The 24,961-nt window shown below is 40.1% G+C and overlaps 1 protein-coding gene and 1 pseudogene across 1 annotated transcript in view; one reads left to right on the top strand and one right to left on the bottom strand.

Annotated features, from left to right (window-relative positions):
* Positions 1-35: 35 nt before the first annotated feature.
* On the bottom strand, positions 36-21,696 carry LOC111550201 (annotated as a pseudogene).
* LOC113219515 (alpha-aminoadipic semialdehyde synthase, mitochondrial-like) overlaps positions 20,717-24,961 on the top strand; it is a 69,131-nt gene continuing 64,886 nt past the window's right edge. Inside the window, exon 1 of the mRNA XM_026454324.1 lies at positions 20,717-20,814. The gene's annotated coding sequence lies outside the window, so the exon portion shown is untranslated. The remainder of the gene's footprint in view (positions 20,815-24,961) is intronic.

Raw genomic sequence — 24,961 nt, 5'->3', positions numbered from 1 at the left:
AACCATATCCTGTTCAAATCTACAACCATAAATTTTTATCTTGTTTCTTGAATTCCCATGGAAGGAATCTGAGGAATTTCTTCTACTGGAAAAACGTCTTTCTGACTTATAAGGCTTTTCTGCTTTGCTACTACTTGTCTCGGTTTTATCGGTATTACAAAAATTTCTTGGCTCTTCAGACCTGTCTCCAAAATAGTACAATATTTCACTTGAAGATGGACAGAGTATCTATCTTTCTCTTTTACTCATGTTTTCTGATATTGTAACCTATCCTGCTTTTTCAGTAGTTTTTCCACTTCTTGTTTTTGGTTAAGAAAAGATGCTAAAGTATTAGTTGAAACTGGGTTTCACCTTTCCTCCTCTATCTATCTGGTTTGAGGATACCCTAAGCGAATGCCTCTTCAAATTTCAAGCAGACTTTGAACAGTTCCTCTTATGTTTCTTAGGCTTTTTGTGACCAGAAGAGAATGAGGATGATGCAGAAACAGATTCATCAGCAGAAGAAACAGGAAGAGGAAGTAGTTGATTTTCTTTTCTTCTTTAGCCTTTCTCTCTCTCTTTTTTTTTTTTTTTTTTTTTTTTTGAGATGGAGCCTCACTCTGTTGCCCAGGCTGGAGTGCAGTAGTGCAATCTTGGCTCACTACAACCTCTGCCTCCTGGGTTCAAGTAATTCTCCTGTCTCAGACTCTCGAGTAGCTGGGATTACAGGTGCACACCACCATGCCCAGCTACTTCTTTGTATTTTCAGTAGAGACAGGCTTTTCACCATGTTGGCCAGGCTAGTCTCAAACTCCTGACCTCAGGTGATCTGCCCGCCTTGGCCTCCCCAAATTCTGGAATTACAGGCGTGAGCCACTGCGCTTTGTCTCTTGTTCTCTCTTAAGAGCTTATGTAACTTTCTTCACATGTTTCTATTTTCTTTGTTTTCTGCTTTTCTTCCTTTTCAACTTGTTTTTCTCTGTACTTATTCATAAAGTTTCTGCGAAGCAGTTTTTACATCTTTCAAAGTCTCATCCAAAGCCAAAGCTTTCTTCCAGTGACTTTCAGCATTTAAAAACTTTTCTTCTTCTAACTACCTTCTTCTTTCTACAAGTGTCTGTGAGTTGGAGAGTTTTGTAATGCAAGCTCAAAATCTTCTGTTGCTTTGGTCAGACTTCCCTTTGTCACATTTAACCCTCCATGAACTGTCAGTGCTTTGTTTGTTTCTAGAGTTTTATTGTATTCATTCACAGCATCCACATGGCATCCAATCTTAAACTGTAATCTTCACCTATTTTAAAGCCCAAGATGCATATTGTTTCTTTCTTAATGCAGAAAAAAATTGTCTTAAGAGAAATTATTGCTCTGCAGGCCTTTTATTAAATATGGTGGATGGTTGCAGTGACACAAATGGAATTGTAGTACATTACCCTAAGTGAAATAACTCAGAAACAGAAAGTCAAATACCACATGTTCTTCCTTCTAAGTGGGAGCTAAACAGTGTGTACACATGGACATATGGAGTAGAATAACAGACATTAGGGACTCAGGAGGGTGGGATGGTGGAAGGAGGGTGAGGAATAAAAAAGTTACCTATTGGGTACAATGTTCATTATTTTTGAGATGGGTACACTAAAAGCCCAGACTTCACCAGTGTGAAATACATCTATGTAACAAAACTGCACTTGTATCCCGTCAATATGTTTTTTGGTTTTTTTTTTTTTTGAGATGGAGTGTCACTCTGTCACCGAGGCTGGGGTGCGGTGGTACACTCTTGGCTCACTGCAACCTCCGCCTCCCAGATTCAAGTGATTCTCCTCCCTTACCCTCCTGAGTAGCTGGGATTACAGGCATGCACCACCATGCCCAGCTAATTTTTGTATTTTTAGTAGAGACGTAGTTTCACCATGTTGGTCAGGCTAGTCTTGAACTGCTGACATCGTGATTCACCCGCCTCAGCCTCCCAAAGTGCTGGGATTACAGGCATGAGCCACTGTACCTGGCCCTAAATATGTTTTTTTAAGGTGGTTGATTAGATTAGTCTATTCCTACTTTTTCTAGAAAAAAATTACTCCTGGATTAACAAATCGCACTGAACTCTGCATGATGTTTTTGTAGGCTCCAAAGAATTGTTATTTAGTTCAACACACCTCCTGTAGCACAAAAGAAGTTCTTCAGGGCTAATTACACCTAATTTAATACCAGATAGGTGTGGTGGAAGAGACGCAGTATCAAGAGACAGTGCAAGCTTTGCATGGCATCTATCAATATTCTTGATTCCAGCTTGAATGATGTCACCAGATAGGATGATAAATAACCCCTATGGTTATTATGAGAAGACACATTTTTAAAAAAAAAATTATACTTTAAGTTCCAGGGTACATGTGCACAACGTGCAGGCTTGTTACATATGTATACATGTGCCATATTGATGTGCTGCACCCATTAACTCATCATTTACATTAGATATATCTCCTAATGCTATCCCTCCCCATTACTTCCACCCCACAACAGGCCCTGGTGGGTGATGTTCCCCTTCCTGTGTCTAAGTGTTCTCATTGTTCAGTTGCCACCTATGAGTGAGAACATGTGGTGTTTGGTTTTCTGTCCTTGTGATAGTTTGCTGAAAATGATGGTTTCCAGCTTCATCCATGTGCCAACAAAGGACATGAACTCATCCTTTTTTTACGACTGCATAGTATTCCACGGTGTATATGTGCCACATTTTCTTAATCCAGTCTGTCATTGATGGACTTTTGGGTTGGTTCCAAGTCTTTGCTATTGTGAACAGTGCCGCAATAAACATACGTTTGCATGTGTCTTTATAGCTGCATGATTTATAATCCTTTGGGCATATACCCAGTAATGGGGTGGCTGGGTCAAATGGTATTTCTATTTCTAGATCCTTGAGGAATCTCCACGCTGTCTTCCACAATGGTTGAACTAGTTTACAGTCCCGCCAATAGTGTAAAAGTATTCCTATTTCTCCACATCCTCTCCAGCACCTGTTGTTTCCTGACTTTTTAATGATTGCCATTCTAACTGGTGTGAGATGGTATCTCATTGTGGTTTTGATTTGCATTTCTCTGATGGCCAGTGATGATGAGCATTTTTTCATGTGTCTGGAGAAGACACATTTCTTAATGGAGAAAGTCCTGTGATTTCTAAGCAGAATGTATCTCCTATGATCCTGCTTCATCAACAAATCAACACCATGAAAAATTAAAATTCCTGTATAAAACTAGTTTTTCTAATCACTAAGTCACCATGCTCAATAGTTTGGAAAAACAACTCTCTCCAATCTACACTAGGTATCTCCATAAATAGTTTTAAAGGTGGCATGGCTGCATAATAATCTTCATTGTCTTCATTAATTTCAGAAGTTGGAGTTGTCTCTGCTTTCCAGGGGTGCAAAAAGCAGATCTGCCTCTTTGAAGAAGAATTTTTGCATTTTGTTGTTATCAACTCTCTTCTCTTTTCTGCTATATAGTTGCTGCAGGGGCAGAGGGCCCAGACAGGCTTGGCAGCTGATCCCAGGACGCTACAGCAGTGCAGATTGTCCTGCTGTTCGCTCTGGAGCAAGGATAGCAATAATGGCCCTGTCGCAAATCAGTGACTGCCACAGAAGGTTTCAGCAGATGGCTAGAGATTGCTGGTCCTGACAGCCAGTGGGAAGCTGAGGAGGAAGCCTGGAGACCACTGGAGGCACACAGCATAGTCACTTAGATGATCTTTCACATTGATTTAGAGAGATAAGTATGGCTGTTTCTACTCTGTTATAAAGATGTGTCTTCTCAATCTTAAAAGATCTAATTCAGGTGTTATAAGAATTTCTAATTCAAGAGTTACAAGTTAAAAAAACAAGCATTTTTAAAAATGTTAATGTGGCCAAGTATGCTGATTATTATCTGAGTGCTCTATCACATCCATTCTCCAGGCTGCTCTGTCTTGTTCTTTGCCCTGGAGGCTAACCTCTATTAACGGCATCTGAAGAATTTGCCTTAGAATTTCCTGTTTGAAGTTGAGTTAATGAGGTGCTCTGGCCAATGTTTGCAGCTATGGCAACAATGTGGTGGATTGTGGGGGTGGACTGGGCTACTCTGGGGAGTGTACATAAAGAAAAAAGATAACCTTAAAGTCTAGAATACCCAGCTCAAAGCACATCAATGGAAAACGAATAGCTTGAAAATGTCAGAAGCACCTAGGAAACGTATTTTGTAGGAAGGAAGGCTTGATGAACTCTACCAGGTAAAGAATTCTGTGCAGACAATGTGCTGGTGAAGGATAGGAGAATGGATGTTGAAAGTGGGAAGCTGTTGTTGTCAGTTTAGGTCTTGTAACCAGCTAGTTTTAAGTTAGTTGTTTTTCCCCTTTTCCATCATACATTTTATAAAGAGAACTAATGGTAGCTAACATTATGATTTAGGTTCCAGTAGGAAGTGTGACAGAACTGACATCACTCAGCAATTACACTGTGGCTGATAAGACTTTATGCTTCTCCTGTGTTGAGGTCAAAAATTTTTATTCAGGCAAAGGTCAAGACTGGATGCTGAGTGGCAGAAGAGGTGAACTGTGCTGGTTATTCTGTTTGCATCCCCCTACTCATGCCTTGATTCATAGCATGCCCTTTACCCTGTGTATCCCAGGACACTGATCTCTATAAATTCCATGACCAGGGTTCTCTTGCCCTTTTGCTTCCAGTTGGGTTTGACCAAAGGGATGCCACAGCAGGTTATTGGATGGCAGGAGGAGAAAGAGGCAGGAGTATTTTTCTATCTCTTCTACCTTTGCTTGGCCACAGTTTTGGCAGCGGCTGCATTGTATAGTTACAGCTTCTATTGAGCAATTTCTCTTCTACGGCTCCAAACTTTTTCCAGGCTCTGGAAACACTATTTCCCATTCTTGTCCCTTTAGTTCTGGGATGACAATAATTTCCCACTATTGATTGTCCCTAAGTGTTACATCGCACAGTTTCTGTTTCCTTAACCTGTCCATAACTCTTTAGATAATATTTTTATTAAACTCACTCAGTTACAGTCTTTGTGTTTGCCTTTTATTTCCTGCTATTCCATTGACTGATACATTATGGAAAGGAGGAGAAATTGGGAGGGACCAGATGAAGGCAACCATTGGCACTGGGATGCAGTTGCAAGTGGTGGAGCAAATGCAGCTAAGAAGGCAGAAAGCAGAATTCAGAAAATATGGTCATAGGCTGGGTGCCGTGGCTGATGCCTGTAATCCCAGCACTTCGGGAGACTGGGCAGGAGAATCACTTGCCGCCAGGAGTTTGAGACCAGCCTGAGCAACATACCAAGACCTCGACTCTGCAAAAATTAAAAAATTAGCCAGATGTGGTGGTACGTGCTTGGAGTCTCAACTACCTGGGAGGCTGAAGCAAGATTCTGAGCCTAGGAGATCGAGATTGTAGTGGGCTATGATCACACTATTGCACTCCAATCTGGGTGACAGAGAGAGTCCCTGTCTCAAAAAATTAAATTAAATTAAATTAAATTAAATTAAATTAAATTAAATTAAATTAAATTAAAATCTTCTTGAGAAGACAGTAGGGTCTCCTGATAGAGACCTGGGAAATTTCTTAGTACCTTCAGTGATTCATTTAAAAACAAATTGTAAAGTTGGCCATTCTTCCCTCCATTTTGTTACTCTCCATCTGTTTCATTTGAGAGTGATATCTTTTGACTTTTCCTTACATTTTGGAGGTTTTAGGGCCCAGTGTACCCTGCATAATAATGACAATAGTGCTTCAAGATATGTTTTCAAGATAATGTGTACCAACTTTTGGATAAGCTTTTTGTCAGCCTACCTAATGAAGAACCATGAGTTACAGACTTATCAGGAATCAGGTAATCAAAAACAAGTTTATTCCCAGTACTTTATTTTCACATATTTATCATATTTATTGTGAGATACTTTTGCTAACTGGGTCTGTAGAAATTTCCAGCTTTGTGTGTCTCTTTCTGTCTTTAATAAGACATGTTCAGTAGATTTAGAGCCCACCCAAATCCAGTATAATCTCACTTAAAAAACAAACAACAACAACAAAGAAAAACAAAACAGAACAAAACAAAAAAGGTCTTGCTGTGTTACTGAGGCTGGAGTGTAGTGGCACGATTATAGCTCACTACAAATCTTGAACTCCTGAGCTTCAGTGATCGTCTTGCCTCAGCCTCCTGAGCAGCTTGAACTACAGGGATTCATCCAGCTAATGTTTTATTTTTTTGTAGAGACAAAGTCTTGTTATGTTGCTCAGGCTGGTGTTGAGCTCCTGGCCTCAAGCAATCCTCCTGCCTTGGCCTCCTAAAGGGCTAGGATTACAAGCATGAACAACTATGCTTGTAATCTTATCTTGATTCTTATATCTGCAAAAATCTTATTTCCAAATAAGGTCACATTCTAAGGTTTTGGATGGGCATGAATTTTTTGGGCATGGGAGGGCGGGGTTCTCTATGAACCATTACAAGGCCATTGAACTTCATGAGGTGCTAGGGACAGGGTTGCCTTCCTGTCGGGGGAGCTGGTGTGGGCTCAGCAGGTAGCACAGAGAGGCTTCCACAAGCTGCAGAGATGCCAAAGCAGCCACGATGCTGGGGACTTAAGGAGGCAAGGGCAGCCTGTGCGCAAAAGAAGCAGAAGCAGCAGAAGTTGCTTCTAGCTATGAAAGATTTCCTGAATTGAAAATTAAACAGAGGTATTCTAAGATTTTGGTGGGGTTTTTTGTTGTTGTTGTTTATTTGTTTTGATTTTGTTTTCAAAACCTTTGACTTCTTTCCCCTTTTTGAAACACTTTGTTTTCTGTTGCCTATTGAAGCTCATTCTCCTTGCTTCTCTCACATTGGATCTCAGACTTCTTTCCTGGCATGTTTGCCTACACCAGACCCTAATGGCCACTGTCCTGAGCCCATCTTCCTCTTCTCATGATTATAAATTGTAGCAGATGATACATTATATGAATATATCATAATTTACTTAGCCAATATCCTATTGAGGGTCATTTATATGTTTTGAATTTGGGGCTATTACATATCATACTCTGGCGGACAAACGTGTATATATACACACCCGGTATAGATGATATACATTGAAAATAAATATATTATTACACATGTAATTATTTTCTTACAGTGAATTCCTAGGAATGTCTACAGACATTCATGTTTGTCATACCTGAGTTGTGATCTAGTAGGTAGAACCTAGGGATGCTTCTTAACATTCTGCAGTGCACAGAACATCCCCTCCGCACTCCAACCACAATCCCAGCGAAGACTGTTCAGGCCCAAATGGCAATAGTGATGAGGCTGAGAAATCCTGTCTACATCCCTGCTCTTGACAGTCACCAGGGTAAGCCCAGGAATTTCAGGTCTTTGTTTCTGTACTCTAACGCACATATGGTTTTGTGAATAACCTTTTTTGCTGCATCTCCTGTCTCTGCCTATGTCCTAAAACCCTTGCCCTGTGTCCTCTGGAATCCATCAATTATCAGTAAAATACTCCTTTCTTCATGATCTTTTCTGAATGGTGTCTTCAACTTCTTGCTCCCATTAAACCTGGCTTCTGGTAACACTCTTACCCCTGCAACTGTCTTGAACAGTGGCTGTTTTCTCAGCTACATCCTTTATACCACCGGGAATGGAGTAGTGGCATGTTACTTGCTGTTCTCTGAAGCTTCCAAACCTGTATCACTCTATCCCTAAAAACACACAGGTTTTCATCACACATCATTACATCTTAATATTTACTATTTCTTTTTGGGGCTAGGCTGTACCTCAACCCAAGTCATTGCCCTTAGTCTATTAAAGATTCTAGTTCCTGGATCACCATAATTCCATGCAATAATATTCTTATAACAATTATTGGTTGTTTCAGCACCTATGCAGATAATGCTTTTCACAACCTGGCCTCTCATTTCCTTGACCTTTTCTCCTCTCTATCTCAGTTACTCACTCTCTGAACTTTGTCACTGCCAATAACAGCAGCTCCTCCATTATCTTCCTTATAAAGATCCTACTTTCCAACCCAATAGTCTCTTTTCGGCTTTTGTTTTCTACAGTACTTTAGCTCCAACAATCCTTTGGCCCCACTCCACCAGAAAAAAAGGTCATTCATTCTACCAGTTGTCTCCATCTCTTATCTCTCTCAGGTCCATATTTCCTTCGGTGTCTGGCTTAAATTTCATAGTCAGTCATTAATATATTTCTTTTGCACGTACTCTACACACCCTTGTTCTGCTTAATATTTATCTTCATCTACTCTGTTGCAACATCTGAGAAGCTGAACATGGCTGAAGAAAATCACACTGTTATGACTGGTCTCACCTTAATTTTTTTTGTTTTACCAATTCCTTCAATGGCTCCATAAAGCTTTCTAGGAATTTTGTTATACTTTGCTAATTCATTCATTCCTCTATACTCCCAGGTCAGTGGTTCTCGGCTATGATCGGCCCCATGACTTGTAGCATCGGCTTTATTTGGGAAGAATGTTAGAAATGCAAACTTTTCCCCCACCCCAGACCTATTAAATCAGGGACTCTGGGTGTGAGGCCGACACATCTTTGCTGTAACAAGCTGTATTAGTCACTTTTCACATTGCCATAAAGAACTACCTGAGACTGCACAATTTATGAAGAAAAGAGGTTTAATTGACTCATAGTTCTGCAGGCTGTACGGGAGACATGGCTTGGAAGGCCTCAGGAAACTTACAATCATGGCAGAAAGTAAAGGAGAAGCCAGCATATCTTACATGGTGGGAGCAGGAGGAAGAAAGAGTGAAGGTGCATGTGCGACACACTTTTAAACAACCAGATCTCATGAGAATTCAATCACAAGACGGCACTAGGGAAATGGTGCTAAACCATTAGAAACCACCCCCGTGATCTAATCACCTCCCTTGAACATTGAGAATTACAATTCAACGTGAGATTTGGATGGGGACACAGAGCCAAACCATATCACAAGCCCTTCTGGTGATTCTGATACACACTCAGGCTGGAAAGCCCTAGTGCTAGCTCCTACCAGAGAGTCAAATCTGGCTTATCACCGGTTTTGCTTGTTTTAATTTTTTAAGTAGTTGAATTGAGACATAACTTATATGCCATAGAATTTACCTATTTAAAGTGTACAATTCAATGGCTTCTAGTATATTCAAAGACTTGTGTAAACATCACCACAACCAATTTTAGAACATTTTCATCACCGAAAAAAAATTTAAAAAAGAGAAATCCCATGCTCTCTCAATCCCCTCATCTTTCCCATCTTCAGGCAACCACTTATCTCTTTCTCTATATATAGATTTGACTATTCCGGACATTTCATATAAATGAAATCATAAAATATATTGCTTTTTTGTGTGTTTGGCTGTTCCATTTAGCACAGTGTTTTCAGGTCCATTCGTATTGTAGCATGGGTCAGTACTTCATTCCTTTATATGGCTGAAAAATATTCTATTGTATGAATATACCACATTTTGTTGATCCATTCATTGGTTGATAGACATTTGGGTTGATTTTATTTTTGGATACTGGAAATAATTCTGCCGTGAACATTTGTGTACAAGTTTTTGTATAGACGTATATTATCATTTCTCTTGGGTATATATGTAAAGATTGAATTGTTGAATCTTACGATAACTCTATGTTTAAGTATTAGCCTGTTTATTTTCCAAAGTGACTGTACCATTTAACATTCCCACCTGCAATATATGAGGTTTTCGAATTTTCCATGTCTACATCAACACTTGTTATTATCTGTCTTTCTGATTTTAGCCACTCTAATGGATGTGAAATGATATCTCATCATGGTGTAGTTTCGATTTGCATTTTTCCTGATAGCTAATTATGTTGTGCTTTTTGGGCATTTGTATTTCTTCCTTGGAGAATAATCAGTTCAGATCTTTTGTTCATTTTATTTTTAAAATTATTGATTTATAAGAGTTCTTTGTATATTATAGATATGAGTCCTTCCCTTATCAGATATATGCTTTGAAAAAACTTTTCTCCCATTCTGTGAGCTGTTTTTTAAATTTCTTAGTGGTGCCCTTTGGAGCATAAGTTCTTAATTTTAATAATACCCAATCTATCTATTTTTAATTTTTTTGGTGTTACATATAAGAAATCATTATCAAATCCAAACTCATAAGGATTCGTCTCTATGTTTTCTTCTAAAAGCCATAGCTTTAGATTGAATATTTAGGTCTAAAGTTGGTTTTGAATTAATTTTTATATACGATGCGGGTTGTGGAGTAGGGGCCCAAGTTCATTCTTTTGCTTGTGCTATTCAATGGTTGCTGCCTATTTTCATAAACAATGTTTTATTGAAACTTAGCCACATCCATTCATTTACACATTATCTATAGATGCTTTAATACTACAACTGCAGAGTGTGTAGCTGAGACAGAGACTGTATGGCTTAGAAAGCCTAAAATGTTTGTTAACTAGTCTTCTCCAGAAAAAGCTTCCTGACACCTGTCCTAAAGGGTGACTTTGTATTTTCTTGTTTCCTCAAACCTCCAATACTTGCTTTGCACCTGACTCTCAGCTGAAGGCTCTGCTGATGACTTTGTGAAATTTAAAATGATTGTTAAATAGAAGAGCATTTCCACAAGTTCCCATCACTAGATGTATCAACTCTGTTACATCTGAGCTCATATTCTTTACCTTCTTCCTTGCTTCTACTTAAGGCCAACCCTCCACTTGTGTATGAAGTTGCATACCATTGATATGTCACCCTCTTGAATCATCCGCATCAGCATACAGACATGCTATAATATTAATCATCATTAAGAATAACTTTTCCTGATCTCACTTTTCTTCCTCCAGTAACCACTATGTTTATCCCTCTTTACTGTAATACTCAGTGGAAGGGATGTCTCTATTTACTATGTAGTTCTCTCTTTATATTTGTTTTTAAAACTTCTTTAAGTTTGGCTTCCATGCCTGTTGATTGAAACTACTCAAATCCACACCTCAAAGCAGTAAGAACCATCTATGACAAACCCAAAGTCAATCATACTGAATGGGCAAAAGCTGGAAGCATTCTCCTTGAAAACCAGCACAAGACTGATGCCCCCTCTCACTACTCCTATTCAATATAGTATTGAGAGACCTTGCCAGAGCAATCTGGCAAAAGAGAGAGATAAAGGGCATCCAAATAGGAAGAAAGAAAGTCAAAACATCCCTGTTTGCAGATAACATGATTCTACAGCTAGAAAACCCAACAATCTTGGCCCAAAAGCTCCTTAAGTTGATAAACAACTTCAGTGAAGTTTCAGGGTACAAAATAACCATACAAAAATTGCTAGCATTCCTACACTCCAACAACAGTCAAGCTGAAAGCCAAATCAGGAATGCAATCCCATTTACAATTGCCACACACAAAAACTAAAATACCTGGGAATACAGCTAACTATGAAGGTGAAAGAGCTCTACAATCGGAATTATAAAATGCTGCTCAAAGAAGTCAGAGATGACACTAACGAATAGTAAAACATTTCATGCTCTTGGATAGGAAGAATCAATATTGTTAAAATGGCCATACTGCTTGATATGGTTTGGCTCTGTGTCCCCACCCAAATCCCATCTCCTACTGTAATCCCCATAATCCTCATATGTCAAGAGAGGAAACTAGTGGGAGGTAATTAGACCATGGGGGCAGTTTTCCCCATGCTGTTCTCATGAGAGCGAGTGAATTCTCCTGAGATCTGATGGTGGTATAAGTGGCAGTTTCCCCTTCTCTCTCTCACCTGCTGCCATGTAAGACATGCCTGCTTCCCCTTGCGCCATGATTGTAAGGTTTCCTATCATTTCCCCAGCCATGCAGAACTGTGAGTCAGTTAAATCCCTTTCCTTTATAAATCACCCAGTCTCAGGCAGTTATTTATAGCAGTGTGAGAATGGGCTAATACACTCCCCAAAGCAATTTATAGATTAAATGCTATTCCTATCCAACTGCCAATGACATTTTTGACAGAACTAGGAAAAACTATTTTAAAATTCACATGTAATCGAAAAAGAGCCCGAATGTCCAAGGCAATCCTAAGAAAAAGAACAAAACTGGAGGCTTCGCACTACCTGACTTCAAACTATACTACAGGGCTACAGTAACCAATACAACGTAGTACTGGTACAAAAACAGACCCACAGACCAATAAAACAGAATAGAGAGTCCAGAAATAAGGCCACACACCTACAACCATCTGATCTTTGACAAGGCTGACAAAAAGCAATGGGGAAAGGATTTCCTCATTAATAAATGGTGCTGGGATAATTGGTTAGCCCAATGTAGAAGACTGAGACTGGACCCATTCCTTATATCATATACAAAAATCAACTCAAGATGGATTAAAGACTTAAATGTAAAACCAAAAACTATAAAATCCCTGGAAGACAACTTAGGCAATACCATTCTAGTCATAGAAACTGGCAAAGATTTTATGATGGAGACATCAAAAGCAATTGAAACAAAAGCAAAAATTAACAGATGGGATTTAATTAAACTAAAGAGATTCTGCACAGCAAAAGAAACTATCAACAATGTAAACAGACAACTACAGAATGGGAGAAAATTTTTGCAAATGATGTATCTGACAAAGTTCTAATATCCAGTGTCTGTAAGGAACTTAAACAAATTTACAAGAAAAAACAACATTTAAAACTGGGCAAGGCATCAATAATAGACTGGATAAAGAACATGTGGTACATATACACCATGGTATACTATGCAGCCATAAAATCAATGAGATCATGTCCTTTGCAGAGACAAGGATGGAGCTGGACGTCATCATCCTTAGCAAACTAACACAGGATCAGAATGTCAAATACCACATGTTCTCACTTATAAGTGGAAACTAAGCGATGAGAACACATGAATACATAGAGTAGAGGGAACAAGACACACTGTGGTCTTTTGGAGGGCTGAGGGTGGGAGGAAAAAGAGGATCATGAAAAATAACTAATGGGTACTAGATTAATACCTATGTGATGAAATGATATTATAACAAACCTCCATTACACAATTTACCTATGTAACAAACCTGCACTTGTACCCCTGAACTTAAGTTAAAAAAAAATGGACAAAGGTCACAGGCAGCCACTTTTCAGAAGACATATGTGCAGCCAACAAGCATATGAAAAAAGCTCAGCATTACTGATCACTTGAGAAATGCAAATCAAATTTTATTTCTTCATTAGACTTCCAGAAAACTACATTTTCCTGGAAAAGTGGTTCTAAAGCCTCTTAAAATAAACTTCCACTCTTGTTCTGAAACTTGCTTCAGTCTCTTTTTCTTCCTTATGCCCCTCAGTTGAATTATTTCTTCTAAGGAGGCAAGAATTGAGGTTGCTGCAGACCCGTAAGGATTAGTCACTGGTAACTTGGATATTATTTACTGGTAACATAATGAGAATCTCAAACCTGAGTTGTTCAAAACCAAACTCCTGATCTTTCTTCTACCCTGCCCCTTAAGTGTCTTCCCCATTTTAGTTAAAGGCAACTTATTGCTTCTAAATTGTTGATGCCTAAAATCTTAGTGTTACTCTTGACTCATCTTTCTTTCAAATTCCACATCTGAAAGTTGGCTGGGAAAGTTTTACAGAGAAAATGTTCTTTTTTTTTTTTTTTTTTTTTTTTTAATTTTCTGTCTGGAAGACAAAGGCCTAGCTACAGGCATTCTGGAAGCAAAGAGAGGAAGGGGTTTAAGGTTCCCCATGAAGTAAGTAAACTTTGGCTTATTCCTCCTACTGTCAGCCCCTCATCCTCCACTCACTTTATTTTTATCCACCCTCCCTCCTTGTTCCTTTTTTATTTCTCTGTTTTCTCCAGGTCCAAATCTACTTCTTCATATAACTGCACAGATTCCTCAGTCCCCTATTCTGTGTGGGGCAGCTAGTTGATCCTGGTGGATTTCAAAGACACAGAACTCAAGTCTCTGACTTTTAGAAGTAAAAACATTAGGGCTGGGAGTGGTGGCTCAGGCCTGTAATCCCAGCACTTTGGGAGGCTGAGGCAGGTGGATCACCTGAGGTCAGGAGTTTGAGACTAACCTGGCCAACATGATGAAACCCCCGTCTCTACTAAAAATACAAAAACCTAGCCAGACGTGGTGGCTGGCACCTGTAATCCCAGCTACTTGGGAGGCTGAGGAAGGCAAATCGTTTGAAGCTGGGAGGCGGGTTGCAGTGATTAGTGTGGTGTTTGTCTTGACACATCATTTTTGGCATCCTAGGCATTCAGTTTCTTAGGATAGAAGGAGTATTTATCTTAACTATGTTTACAGAACAACTAACAAACATTTTGGAATTAACCCGTGTATATAGATGCAGACAACACTTTGTTTATTAAATTCTTGCCGTGTGTGTGTGTGTGTGTGTGTGTGTGTGTCTTACTGTTGTTTTGTTTTAGAATCTTGGGTTGTTCAATAATAGTAAATAAGATGACAAAAACATCTGTTTCTATCATGGGCGGTGTCAACAGTTTACCATCCAATGAAATCATCCTCCTCTGCCTTTCTTTTTCTGTCCCTTTTAAATTCTATTATGTTTGTTTCTGAGGAGCTACACAGATGGTAATTAGCATGAGAGTCAGTTGAATGTCGGGGATACTTTCTCCATTTTACTTTACATTTTTTTTGCTGTGGCCTGGCCTATACTTTGATTACTTTTTGTAGCTGCTACTTCTTACATGGCTATATATATATATATACACACACACACATACACACATAATATGTATACATATATATATATTCTTTTTATTTCCTTCTCATCTCAATAGTGAAATGACTACTGTAAAAGGTTGCTTTCATTTAGTTGATCCAGACTGAGATTAGAAGGAAAAATCTTGACTGCTCTTGTTTCCTGAGAAAAGGAAAATAGTTCAGAGCAGTCTGAGGAATGTGAGTTGTGCAAAATTGTCAGACCCAGAGAGACATGAGTATAGGACTTGCCCATATTGGTAGTGGTGGAGGAGGACAATTATTTAAAGCAATTTTGTTCCTAATTAGCTGCCTTATCCATTATCTCCATGTTCCTGAGATTTGTATACAAAGAACAATGTATGGCCAGTCGATAGCAATAATGTAAATTATTGGTAAATAATTTAGGAACTGCCTTTTCCTTTCCTTTAAAAATTTACTTGTACCTGCTGCTAATGGGAGTGCATATTCAGGGCAAGTTGAATATATCCTCTCTAGTTCTAGTCCTCAAACTTCAACCAAATAGACTCTTCACTTATATTAAGTTTGCCTCAGTTTTTTCCTTTAGGTTCGACACTCCTAAACCTCGTCTGTTAGCTGGCTCCAGCTCAACCCCCAGAAAGATTACCCATGTGTTTTATTTGTGCTTTAATTTTTTCCCATCTTCTTCCTCAATCTTTTCTTAGTTCTTTGAAACATCTTTTCTTTTGAGACTTTTGCTCAAAAGAGGATGGGGAAGGGAATACTGGATTTTCTTCCTTGCGTTGAATACATTGGATCCATTATGTCAGCGAGATACATCCTGAAATTTGCATTCCCCAAATTTGCTTACATTATTACAAAATATAACTTTCATGCATTCACTCAGTGATGTGTAACTGAAAATTCAAAAGTCCTGATAGACTTGTGGTAACAGTTACTAAGCGGGCAGAAATGAGCAGCAAATCTGCCGAGTGAGGTGTACCGCACGTGTAACTCTCAAAAGAAGCCACAGACCATTGGGAAGTTTTTTTTAAAACATTAGAAACCAATAAAAGTTGACCCTAAAAATGCCAAGAGGCTTGGAATTTTCTTGAATTTTTTTCAAGAAGGATTCCCTAAATATGACTAATGGTAGAGGAGGTAAACTAGGAATTAATTTTCTTTCCTTCTTTCATCTAAGGGTGGTGGTTGTAGGGGAGAACAGTCCTGGTTGCAGGAAGTGAGATTTAGAATTACCTGTGGGTGGTTCCTGCTCGTGTTTTACCTGAATTGATTTTTAAATTCTTTGCAGGTGAAAAAGGTGTGTGTTATTTCCAAGATAATATGGGAGTTAGGCAACAATAGTAATTGTCATTTAAAAACTTTTCTTTTCGAAATTACTTCTTATTTTGAATTTGTAATTTCTGCCTATAAGAATGTTCTATTTACAATAAGTAGAATAATTTATTAGGGTGAGCGTATCATAGGTGATATTGTAAAAATTGCTGTTCATTTAAGAAATACAATTAGTCTTGACGATGTCATCCATAGGTTCTTGGAAACTATTACTTTAAGCAAAATGGCATACATATGCATGTAACAAAGCCATTTTTTCTCATCAATGTTATAACAAAACTATGTTGAATTAAATTATGTTATTCAAAGAACTGCTGCATGTTGCTTTGCTTGAAGTCACTGTTTCCAAGAACTTGTTGTTGATGTTAAGTGAGGACTTACTGTATAAAATTTTGAGAAATAAATGGAACACATTTAGGAGCTTGCTGGATTTCTTCCTTCTTCTCCTCTCAAATACCTACTTGTTTTCTCTTTATAGAAAAACTTATTTAAAAGTGAGACTGGGTTCCAAATGGAATGAAAGGTGAGGGGGTGATAAAACAGGACAAATTAGTAAGCTTTAACATTAGCTCACATATATTAAGAACATGGCTCATTTAATCTTGACAACCCTGTGATGTTCTCCACTGTCCTGATGGGAGAAAGCGAGAGTTAAAGAGACTTGCTAGTGAGTGGCAAAGAAGGGATTAAATCTAGGTCCCATTCACTCCAGTGCTCAAGTGCCAAACCACTACCTTTCAGGACTTCACAGGAAGAACCAGACTAAAGTAGAGAATGACCAGGGAAGAGAGAAAGTCAACGTAGGTGAGAGAAAGAGGCAGCCTGAGTGGCCTAGACTCAACTTTCCAATTTTAGGAGCATGGACTCAGAACCCAATGTGGATAGAAGGGGTCTCCCTTATTAAAAACGTTTGAGGGGTTGACTGCAGGAGCTGACTTGAGGGGTATCCAAGGTTTGTTTTTGTCTCTCATCTGTTATCCCTTTTCATTATAAAGAAATTTCTGAGATCTGTCACACTCATTACAACAAATGTCACCACACCAAAAAATGTTCAAAATTCCTCATTTCAAGAACTAGTATTTCTCATGTGTATATTTTGCAAAATTTCTAAAGTAAAGCAAGAGAGAAGCACACTGAGCCTCAGGTCCTTGTTGGAGTCATGATGGTCCAGGGCCCTCTCCCAGCTTTTCCTATTTAGGAATTAAATTTCAGCAGTTTTTCCATGAGTGTTCAATCATTTGCAGTGGGACTCACAGTGACCAGTCATACGATTCATTCATTTCAACAAGCAGTTGCTGAAAACATTTTGTGTTGAATATTCTCCTTTGAACATTCTAGAATTTCTGTCTCTTTCTGCACCTGCTCTGCCCCCACAATGGGAGGTGACCTTTCTGGACTGCACTAACAATCTGGCTCTATTTATGTTCAATTAGTAGAAGCCATCAGCAGGAGATAAAGGGGCAGGAGGAAGTGAAGTAGGATTATTCCTTCCCTATGGAAGAATAGGGGTCTGCAAACTATAGCCCAGAGGCCCTATCTGACCTGCAGCCTACTTTTGTAAATTAAGTTTTATCGAAACACAGCCACACATATCCATTTAAATATGGCCTATAGCTGCCTTTTACACTCCAGCCAGCAGAGTTGAGTAGTCATGACATGACAGAGATGGTATGATCTGTGAAGCCTAAAATATTTATTTTCTGGCCCTTTACAGAAAAAAAGTTTGTTGACCCCTGCCTTAGGTAGGTTCTTCTTCAGGTGGGATAAATCTTTTTTTGTTTGTTTTTGAGATGGAGTCTGACTCTTGTCACCCAGGCTGGAGTGCAGTGGTACAATCTCTGCTCACTGCAACCTCCGCCTCCCAGGTTCAAGCGATTCTCCTGCCTCAGCCTCCCAAGTAGCTGGGATTACAGGTGCACGCCAACGCACCTGGCTAATTTTTGTATTTTTAGTAGAGACAGGGTTTCACCATGTTGGCCAGGCTGGTCTCGAACTCCTGAACTCAGGTATAATCTGCCCACCTTGGCCTCCCAAAGTGCTGGGATTACAGGCATGAGCCACTGTGCCCGGCCGGCAGGATTAATCTTTAGGCAGCTTTATTCCTGCCAGAAACACTACTGTTGGTTGAATGACACTCCCTAAAGCTACAGCTACAGCTACCATTACACTACAGGTAGAACTATTCCTGAGTTCTGGTAACTATTTCTTTCCCTGGCCCTGCTTAGGCCTACGAGTGATTGTCAATGTTGCTAGTCCCAGGGACTACATGACACATATACTGCCACTTTCCTTTATCCCTGCATACACTCAGTCCTTTTGTGTCTCCTAATTTACCCAGTTGGATTGTGCCACCTATTTCCTGCTGAGACCCCGACTGACTTATTACATGCATAGCATCGTACTAGAAGCAATGAAAAAAAAAGAAAGAAAGAAAAGAAAAGAGGAAGTCCATGTACATATTCTTATTTTATGGTGGTGATGACAGGTGAGCTGAGCAATGTGAATAAGATAAGTATGAATAACTATGACAAAAGGAAGACTGTGATAAGTACAATAAGAGAGGCCAATACACAAGGGAGAAGGGGAAAAATCACATCTGGTTGAAATATTCAGGAAAGTTTTCATTATTTAAGTGGCATTGAGCTGAATCCCAAAGGGCTGGTTAGTTTTAGAAAGGTGCATATTTTTGTAAATTAGAATTACAGATAAAGGTATAACATGAGGTATTTGGAGGAAAATAAATAATGATTTCCAGTTTCTGTAGCGAGACACTTGACAGAGCACTTTGGCCGTTATCTCATTTTGTTCTCATGACTCCAGGAAGTAGTTGCTATTATTAACCCATTAACAGAGAGTGGAGCACAGGTTTTTTTAAAAAACTGAGTAACTTGCCCATGATTTACAACTCGAAGGAGAAAAGTAAGGATTCTTACATTCTCACCCACATGCTTAATCCTTAGGAAGATAGCAAGGCATAAATTGTGTTTCAGTGGTGGTTTCAGGCTGGTTCTGCTGCAGAAATGGAGCTAAGGTCATTGATTTTGGCCACATCTGAAGCAACTAACATTATGCGAAGAAGTTTGGGCTAATGTTCCATAAGTACTGGGTAGTCTCTGAGACTTTTTGCTTAGGTCAATGAGACAATTAGAGTTGTATGCTTAAAAAAAATGGTCTATGTTGTATATAAAAAGGGGTTTGAAGTAGGGTGATAGTAGTGGGGTTTTTAAAGGACAGTGTCAACACCAAGGGTAAGCCCAAGAGACCAGAGGAAGAACTGAAGTGACTGTGGCTTTTTAAGTCTGGACAGGTGGTGAGTAGGAAGGCAGTGATATTAATAACAGAACAGGTGAACACAAAAGGGAAGGCTTCATTTTATTTTTTGAGACAGGGTCTTACTCTATCACCCAGACTAGAGTGCAGTGGCATGATCATGGCTCACTGCAGCCTCAACATCCCCCGGTTCAAGTGATCTTTCCACGTCAGCCTCCTGAGTGGTTGGGACCAAAGGTATGTGCCACTACACCTGGCTTTTTAAAATTTTATTTACTTTTTATTATTTTTAGTTTTAGTAGACACAGGTCTTGCTATGTTGCCAAGGTTAGTCTTAAACTCCTTGGCTCACTTGAGCCCAGGTCTCCAGCCTCAGTCTCCCAAAGTGCTGAGATTACAGGTGTGAACCACTACACAGCCTTTGGAAGGCTTTCCAAAAACGATAAGGGATCGGATTTTGTAAATGTGAAGCTAAACATACGAAGAAAATTCTAACTCTACTTACAGATAGAATTCGAATTTGGGGCTGGGCACAGTGGCTAACACCTGTAATCCCAGTGCTTTGTGAGGACGAGGTAGGAGGATAGCTTGAGGTTAGGAGTTCCATACCAGTGGCCTGGTCAACACAGCGAGACCCCATCTCTACCATAAATAAATAATTTTCTCTGCAATTCCAGATATGAGTGGAGTCTCAAGAATGTTCTGGCTATTGTTGACATAAGAGTTCAGTAGCTAAAAACATCTATGGCAGGTATAAGAGGAGTAAGTGGTGGAGAAACTTGTAAAAACAGGAGGGAAGATTGACTTCTGACCATTGACTCCTTGGGGGAATCACAGCGGGCCTTCAGACGATTCTTCAGTTCCTAGTCTGGGGATAGTGTCTATGACTTTCCCCCTCCCTCCAGGCCTCCTACGTAGTTAGGACCTTTCAAGAACATTGGACATTGCCATATGCACATGAACACACTCAGATTTAATTTCTCAGATTCTCTGCTTGCTGGCTTCTAAAACTGTTGTAAGAACTGTTATCTGGCTTCATATGCTTGTGACAAGGCGCTGAAATGCTTTGAAAAGTGCCTATAGCTAAACAAACGTGAGGTACCGGCGCTCGCAACTTTTCCCCAGGAGGTGTGCACCTATATTTAGCGCGTAATGCCCCGACTATTTTCGTTGTTTTCCGTCCCCGCCGGCCTTCTGCCACGGACAGTTACAAACCTCGTCGATAATTATCCTGGGAGAACTGGAAGTCCCAGCTGAGAACGCAGGTCGGAGATGAGAGAGGCAGAAGGACCTTGGGGAGGAGAAGGGGCCGGGCATGACGTAGCATCTGTCAGGCCGCCGATTGGCGGAGGAGAAGGTTGTTCCCGCAGGACGGCTGCTCATTGGCTACGGGAGGCAGAGGCGTGACGTCCTTAGAAGTTGAGCAAACACCTCCTACTTACCGGGCTTCCATCCCAATTTCTGCTAGGAATTCGGAGCCTCCCCTGCAGCGACTCGGAAGATCCGAGGCGGCGGGGGACAAGTAGGCGCCCCAGAGCGGACGAGGTGAGGAGAGGTCCGGGAGGAGAGCTGAGCAGACGGGCTGGTGGGCTCAGCCTATGAGACGCGCTGGAGATCGCGGGCCAGACTCGGGCTGTTGCTGGGAGGGGCCCGGTAGCCTGGCCTTCGGGTCCCGGTGCGGCGAGGCGACCCGGGCCGGGCCGAGAGAAGGGAGAAAGCTGCGAGCATTCGGGCCTCACTGCGAGGAATGGAGGGAGAGCGCAAACGCAGAGCGTTTCACTGCGAGGAAGGGAGGGAGAGCGGTCAGTGCAGCTCCAGCATTTCTAAGTAGAAAGGCGAGAGATTGCAATTCGAATTTCTTTTCTTTCTTTTTTGGCGGATAGTGGTGGTGCTGTGGCTGGGGAATAAAGAACTGCTTAAGCTGTGGAAACTACGCCTTGTTACTTTTTGGACCGCGTGCTTAAAGGGGACTTCTGGCTGAGGGGCTTTGGATGGAAATTTCGGGGAGGTTCCTTTCCCCTTCCCTTCCCACGCCCGGCGTAGCCAAACTCTGATCACAAACTTCTCTCCTTGTCCATCTCGGGCTGCCCACTCTCCGAGACAGAGACCCATTATCCAGCAAGGATCGGAGACGGGTGGAAGTGGGCGCCTTGCAAGTCTGGGTTTCCTGAACTCCTGAGCCCCTGCGGGGCTGTGCGGGCCTTGGGAGCGCTCGCGCGGGAGGGGGCGCGGGGAGAAGCAGTTTACCCACCCTCCTCCGTTGAATGGGGCTGAATGTCTGTCTATCCTGACAGCTTCAGAAGAAGAAATGTGCTTTTCAGACACTGATTTCAGGGGAATGGGGGTGTGGGGAGCGGGAGAGAGAGAGAGAGCGCGCGCGAGAGAGGAAGAATGAGTTAGTTCAGTAACTTGAACAGGGATTAACATTTTTTGATGTTGTGGGTCATCAGTGGGGAAGGTGCAGCTGTGAGATGTAGTTATACACAGGACTGAAAGGTCCTTGACTGAAGGACTGCGGCTTTCCAATACTTTATTTAAAAAACCCCAAAACACTGATGGCTCTTTGGTGTTTCTAGGTTTGTGTATTTTGTCCCTTGCACTCCCCTCTTCTTTTTTTTCCCACGAAGATGAGTGAATCTAGGGCTACATGACTTGACTGTGTAACCTGGTGGCCATTCTGCAAAGTGAGTTAGGTGGACAAAAATTGAAGCCAAGTTACCAGAATCATTTTCCTACTCTCCAGATAATCATATTTATTATCAGTCTCACTTGTTAATGATGATGGCGTGATCAGAACTTTGGTTTATTTGTCACTGAATTTTTTTCTCACTAGTCCTTTAACAGATCTTGGTTCAGAATTTTGGAAATGATCTTTGGTGTGTAAGAAACCACCATTTAACAAAACATTTTCACTATTTTCATTTATACTTTTATTAATTTTCTCGTAGAAATAACATTACAAACAGTGCTAAGTTTTTTAGGTAAGGCCACAAAAGATTCTATGCAATTCATGAAATCATGGAAACAAACATTTGGAATGGGAAATAACCCCCAAACATTATTACCACATTCATCTGATCTAAGGTGCCATTAATTGTAAGATGCATCCCTATATCACAGATGCTAAAATGTGTAAAAAAAAAAAAAAATTGTCTTAAATTTGATGAAATATAACATTAAAATAGTAATTTATTTATCTTGAACATCCATGCCTAAAGTTGAAGAGAGGGCTTATTGGGCTTTAATTATTTTTTTTCCAAAATAATGTAAGGGTGGGGGATTAATATGGAGCCATCGTGAAGGCCTTACTATGGTGTGACAGAGGAAAGAAATGTTAGCGGCGGTTATGCTTGCTTTTGAGGAGTAGGCAAGACCGGAGGCTTTTTCTTTTCTTAAAATTTATTGTTTATGACACACAGCAATGCTCAGCACTTTATGCCTACTAGCTCAATTAAACGTCACAAGAGCCCTAAGAGGTAGAGGTTCAGATGACTCTCATTTTGCACTTGATGCACAGACAGGTTAAGTTGCCAGCCAAGGTCACAGAGTAAGTTTGGCTGCCAAAAAACCCAGGAGAGAAACCAGTATTCCTTTGCGGTATCCATCTTCTGTTGCAGGCTCTTGGCTCCTGTTTCATGCTATTAATGCAGGTAGCGCAGGTGAATGTCCACTCTTTCTTGATTGTGTTTTTGGTATTTTGTTTCCCTGTTTGGTGTACTTTAGCTGGAAATTAATAAGTCAGAGTGCCTATTTATGTTCTACATTTCTAATGTTTTTGTCATTCACAGTGTCCAGTCACTACTATGCTTAATAGAATCAGAACATCGGAGCCCAAAAGGGACTTTAGTATTATATTTTAGTCTGGGCAAGGAAACTGAAGTTGAGAGGAGGAACCCTACATCTAGTTATGTGTCCCAGCTCCACGTCTAAGTTTTCCCACTATACTGTACAATATTTCATAACATTCACTGATCTATGAGATCTTGGAAGGGAATAGAGTTTTTTTTTTTTTTTTCAGGGGTGGGGGGATGTGAGTCTCTTCTTATTCATGTGTCTATTTTGTTTGTTTGTTTTCTTGCTGCATAGGTCTTTATAATGTTTATTGAATTTGCTCATTCATTTACTCATTCTTTCTTAAAACACTTGCTGTTTTCCCACGTGCCTGTTATTGGGAATACAGAGATGAGTAAAACACAATTCATACACATTTACAGTTTAGCAAAGAAACAGACAAGTAAGCAGATAAGCATTTTGGACTAGACTCCAATTTAGAACTAACTTTGTATTCCATTTCAGTGAAGCTAAAATTATGAGCTACAGACCAGGAGAAATATGTGTCATGTTTATGGATAACTTTGAGTAGGTGATGGGCTGGGGGAAATATGAAAATTCTCAAACAACATCAATTAACACTAATAGACCTCCTCTCCCAAAGTCTACTATTTTCTTCTTAATCCGGTAAAGTATTTTATAAAAGATTTAACATGGAAGCATTAAAAGAATGTACCCACGCACAGGAAGTGAAAGTATGGAGACCAGTGTTAATGCAAGCCCAAGCTTAGTTCTAGCAAGCCTTGAAATGGGGAGGGATTTGGATTCGTTCTAGGCCATCACCCGGTGCTCTGTTAATTCTGGAACTCTTTTTAACCTTTCCAAAAATATTACGGTTTGGATACCTAGTGTGGACCAAGACTCATAGCCATAGAGCTGCCACACTTATTTACAGACACCAAGGCTTCTTGAGAAACCATGGGTTTTAATATATACTTGTATTTCCTTTTTTTAGTGACTTGGAAGGGTGAATATAAATAATTAGTGCTGTTCATCCATGAACTTATTTTCTTCATCTAAAGACTACATTTCTCCATTCTTAGTCTCTCAATATTTAATCATAATGTATGCCTGATTATTGCAAATAATTTGTCATTGAGAAATCCCTCGTGTGATTTGATAGTTTTGGTTTGAGTCACTGAATTATGCTGTAGTGAAGTTATTTTAAAGAGCTAAAATAGATGGACAAAGAGCACGTTCCTAACTGTGGGGATTGAAGTTGGAACATTTGTCCTTAATTTCTTCAGAAATGAATGTATGATCCTTTATACATATACCAATAGAAATGACAGGAGTTAAGAGGAGCAATGCTTAGTTCATTCTTTTTTTTTTTGAAACGGAGTCTCACTCTGTCGCCCAGGCTGGAGTGCAGTGGCGCAATCTCACTGCAAGCCCTGCCTCCCGGGTTCTCCCCATTCCCCTGCCTCAGCCTCCCGAGTAGCTGGGACTACAGGCGCGCGCCACCGCACCCAGCTAATTTTTTGTATTTTTAGTAGAGACAGGGTTTTACCGTGGTCTCGATCTCCTGACCTCGTGATCCGTCCCCCTCGGCCACCCAAAGTGTGGGGATTACAGGCATGAGCCACCGCGCCCGGCAGCTTAGTTCATTCTTAAGTTCTTGTAATGCTTGTGCATTGTTTTGCTTAGGTAGGTGAACTGTAAGCTTAAAAAGTATTCTGATTGGGTTGTGCTATGGGAAGGTTTGAAGAGACTTAAAGAATTTTTGCTATTTGATGGAAGACTAAAAAGCTCTATGAAAATCTCAGCTCTCTTCATCTACCCACTTCTCTTATAAAAACTGCAAAAATTAAATACATCTTTTTTTTTTTTTTTTTTTTTTTTTTTTTTTTGTTTTTTTTTT

Source organism: Piliocolobus tephrosceles, unplaced genomic scaffold (genome assembly GCF_002776525.5).
Source record: "Piliocolobus tephrosceles isolate RC106 unplaced genomic scaffold, ASM277652v3 unscaffolded_40, whole genome shotgun sequence".
Lineage (NCBI taxonomy): Eukaryota > Metazoa > Chordata > Mammalia > Primates > Cercopithecidae > Piliocolobus > Piliocolobus tephrosceles.
This window is presented reverse-complemented; position numbering and strand designations above follow the sequence as displayed.